The following is a 4,816-nucleotide window of genomic DNA, read 5'->3' as shown; positions in this document are numbered from 1 at the left end:
TAAGAATAGAAACTCACAATGCGTTTTCTGTATGTATATTGTATGTACAGTGCAGTGCTAGGGAGTTGTTGTGTGGTGAGAAGCTTGCTCAGAGGTCCTGTTGGGTGAGAGCTTGCTGAGGGAGCTGGTTGGTGAGGCGCTTGTTGAAAGGTCTTGCTGGTTCAGGAGAATTTTGTAGAATAGAATGAATTCTGCAGCCAGGCCTACGCGTATTTATACGATTGGTCAGGATCAGGGAAGTGAGGTGTGAAATGTGCGGGGCCAATCACCGTGCAGTTTGCGAGAGAGGCCTTGTGTGCTGAACTAGTCGCTGCTTGTGAAGGTCAGAAATCAGTGAGCAGTAGTACCCCTACGTCCACACCTGAGGCCTAGTCTTGATGTAGCTGGGGCTTCTACTACCTGTAAGCTGATTGGCTGGTAAGCGAACGGCAGGTGATCAGTCGGCAGTTGTAGGGGAGAGTATCCACTATAGTACTAAGTAATGTTTACAATATTACAGCTGTTACCTGTTCTATACTGTGTACGCATGTGAAGTACAGTAAGTGAACCCGGGCTAGTCTTAACTGTCGGGACAAGGTTCAAGTGTAATTTAACTTGATTTTTTTTTTCGGGGATTAGCCCACCCGGGCACAGGTCAACGACCCACAACGGGGCCTGGGGGTGAAGAAATAAGAATAGAAAGAAATTAAAAATAGAAAAGAAAAAGGTTATATTAATTTACACCACGAAGATGCCTGTACAGTTAGTTACTTAACGTTCTGTCTGTTGAGGTGTAACGAGAAGTTGAGAACAAGTTACGGTGAGGGATGGTCAACTCTTGCCAAAGACCAACAAAGGTCACGAGAAGTTCCCAAATTTTCGTAATTTGCTTAAATAGTGAAGAAAATAATATTAACGAGTTGGCAACTCAACTACAACCACAGCTGCCACAAGATTCTCACATCAAATTTTCTTCATTATTTAAACAAATATACGAACATTTTTTAACTTCTCACGACCTTAAATCACAATGAATACTGAATCGCTCAAGACCACAAATCGTATATTACCCAAAATATTATATGAACTTAAGTTGTGTCATATAATGTACTGTACTGATAATCAATACAGTAATGTTGAGTTACCACACTGGAAATATGAATTAATATACAGTATATATATAATTGGGTAAAGAAGGCGGAGACCACGAGCACTAGAAATAACATAGAAATAAGCCAACGTTTTTGAAGCTAGTACTGTAGTGGACACTCTCCCCCTACAACTGCCATTTTGTCGCTGACCAGCCGACCCGCAATGAGTTCCTCAGACCAAGCCTCACTTTCAGACAGCGCGCGGTGACCGGCCAGTTACCACCTTTCACCCTGGCAATCAGCAGTGCCGCTCGCTCACTCGGCACTCGTATAAATACCCCCAGCCTCGCCGTGAAGAGGATTCTACTCAACGCTCTCAGACATGACCTCCTCTCAACAAGCTCCTCACCACACAGCAACTCCCTAGCACTGGGTTTCCCTTCTCCTATAAACCCTATGCTACACTATTTGCATGATACTAAACACAAAAATAGAAGTGAGAAAGTACAGAACCTAACCTAACCTGTGCATTGTCATTTTGATTTTCTTAATTACAATCTTGCAAACATCTCTAGAAAAAATGATCAAATTCAATCACATCCAAGATAAATTGTAATAAACACTCCTGATGCATTGTATGTAACTTAACATTGAACTGTTCTTTATCGATGGTGATCTACGACAGCCCAATAATGACCCAGCCAGAAGCGTGCCTATACCCTTCCCACACTAACCTGGCCCATAAGCCCTGCCCCTCCTCTTAACTAATAGCCGATTGGTTCATAGAAAATTCAAAATTAATATGTTCACAATAGGTAAGCAGACCTGTTATCTAAAATAATGATAAATATCTGGACTATCAAAATGCAAATGATTTGAAGGCATTAGCACTTCAGAGAGGATGTTAGAATTTTTTTTAATATTTATTATAAAAAGTCGTTATAAATATTCGCTTATATACGAGCAGTCCAGGGGGAGGTAAAACACCCAGGGGAACCAATCTAATGTTCACAATATATCTACCCAAAACCACCTATAGTATTTACAACCAACTTATTATAAAGGAAGCAATAATGAATTTACCCCCCCCCCCAAAGTAGTACAGTGGTCCCTCGGTTAACGAGCACAATCCGTTCCAGCAGGTTGCTCGTTAACCAAACCATTGTTTCAATGGGTTTTTGGGTAATTGGTTCCAGCTCACCGAAAATTGCCTAAATTCAACAAAAAAGGTAGAAAATTACACTAACTTTGAGGTGTGTATGTAGAAGGCTCCTGGATGATGATGAATTAGAATGGGGGTGGAGGAGAAGGGAGAAGAGAAGTCACCCCATGGCACCATTTCACCCATAAAATTTTAGTTCTCTTGGTGTAATTCAAGATTATTTTCTTTAAATCAACACTGCACTGCATTATATATTGTCAATATGTAAAATATATTTCAAAATGACCAATAATTTGCTTGGAAACAGAGAAAACAAGCGTTTAGTTGAAGAGAGTCTCAAGCAAGATGTTACCTCCAGTGAAAACAGAGAGAGACTAACGCCTGTCTGGTGTGTTAACAGGCTGGATGGCACGCCAGAAACTAGTTTCTTTACCTTCAATTATGTTCAGTAATTGTTAAAATGACTAAAAAAGTTAATATTAAACTTTTAAAATTATTGAAGAGTATAAATTTCTTGATATTTACTAAATAGTAAGGAATTTAAGCCCTAAAACCGATTACTGTATTGGCGGACTAATACTACAGCTGGTGGACCGCCAAATGCAAGCGAAATAATGTTGAAGTAGGCTCGTAAAAAACTCGTTAATCAAGGGATTGCTCGTTAACCGAAGTTAAAAATCTTATGGAAGGTAAATCGTTGACAGAAATCTCGTTAACCGTGGCGCTCATTAATCGAGGGATCACTGTAGTACCAGCTCTAATAATGAACACATCAACTCGTACTTGAATCTTTATCTTACCTTCTTGGACTTCATTACAGTACAGTCTTTTGTACCCTAACCCAAACCTGCAGTATCTGGCAACTTGGCAAGAGCCCATCGAAGAGTGACTGGGGTCTGGATGCCGTTGGAATAAGATGGTTTATATTAACGAAGTGCCAAGCCAAATTTATAGCTACCTAACTTTTTCTGGGATGTTCATATTTTTGCAGATGTTTAAAGATGAAGAAAATGCATGCAGGGGAAAATAAAAGGCCAGCCAGTCCGAGATGATCCAGCCACACAAGAGGATAACATTTACTTCTAGGGTAGAATATTCTGCATAAGACTTATTTCCTTGTTTAGAAATGGCTTTATTTTTAGAACAATATGGAAGACGTTTGTTACTCAAAAATTATCATTAGTTGTATAAGGTTTCATCAAAGTTAGCAATTTAACCAAGTTTTTATTTTTATATCTGTAATGAGTGAACATTTAACAGGAATCTTTAATGTTTAGGTTATTGTAGGAAGCTAAATAATAAATTACCTTCAGAGTTTAAATGATAATTCGTTCATAATTACTTGGTGGGGGGAAATGTATCAAGATACGTTTATTTAAGTAAGTAATTTATGTAAAGCTCAAAATCTGGTTCAGTGAATGTTTCCTGTGAGTCTTGCCCTCACCATCAAGATGAAGGAATAAATTTATTTATTCATTCAAGACCTAACACAGCAAGTAGGAGTATTATTTATAGTCCTAATTTTATTCAATACTCATTTGACCTTAACACAATGTAGTACACCTTTTCATTTTAACCTCCAATTATAACTACAAATTATTCCTGAACGTCCCTGAGCGATACGCTCATATTTCATTTCAAAATATACTAAAATTTTAACTACAGTACTGTACAAGATTTATTTTCACAATATTTTTAATGGATAATTTCTTTAGTATTTACAGGTACAGTGAAAAAAAAAAAAAGTCTTAGTTGCCAGATGCCACTCGATTGAAAGTTTCTGTAAATCGTGACATCATTAAATTAAAATGGTTGTACATGTAATGTTTAGTTACCATGACTCACAGGATCACAAATGAAGCAGTGGCAAGGTGCTGACTCAAGATATTTACCTTGTGAATGGTAAGAATAAAATGTTAAATAGGTAAGTTTAGCCTTTGTTCTTCAGATAAAACCTTATCAACATCAAATACAGTTAAAGTAAAGTATCTCAATATGTATATACTGTACATACAATTGGTGTGCCACAACATAATTAAAACCACATATCTTGGCTTGGCCTTATAATCAAGTGCACAAAAGATTCCATTAAAACAGGATTTGTAGCATTTTAAGCCCCCCACGAAGAAACATATCTCGAATTTTATATATAATGGAAGTCTAAGGGAAAATGCGATTCGATTTATGAAAGTTTTATCAAGAACCCTTTCATAAACCAGAGAATGCCACATTCTTTTGACATTTTCTCCATTAGTTCTTGTAGTTGATACCTTAACTCAGCAAATAGCATTCCTTCACTTTTTTTTTACATCACATACTTTACCTTCATCAAGACTAGTACTGTAGCTACACTCTAATATCTATTATCCTGAGTAAATAATCATGTGTGTGGTGGGTAAATACATAACACTGTACAATAATAAGTTGTATTGGTAATTCATGTCTCTTATCACATAACTCCACACAAAGTTTTTCACACAATATCACAATCACTGTACAAAAAGTTAGATCAATACCTCGATGAACCCTCATGTCACACATACAGAATAGAGACAATATAAGGAGAATAATGAACGCAACACAA

This window comes from Homarus americanus, unplaced genomic scaffold (assembly GCF_018991925.1).
Source record: "Homarus americanus isolate GMGI-L3 unplaced genomic scaffold, GMGI_Hamer_2.0 scaffold46583, whole genome shotgun sequence".
In the NCBI taxonomy this organism is placed as follows: Eukaryota; Metazoa; Arthropoda; class Malacostraca; order Decapoda; family Nephropidae; genus Homarus; species Homarus americanus.
The sequence above is the reverse complement of the archived record's forward strand: the minus strand, read 5'-3'. Positions refer to the sequence as shown.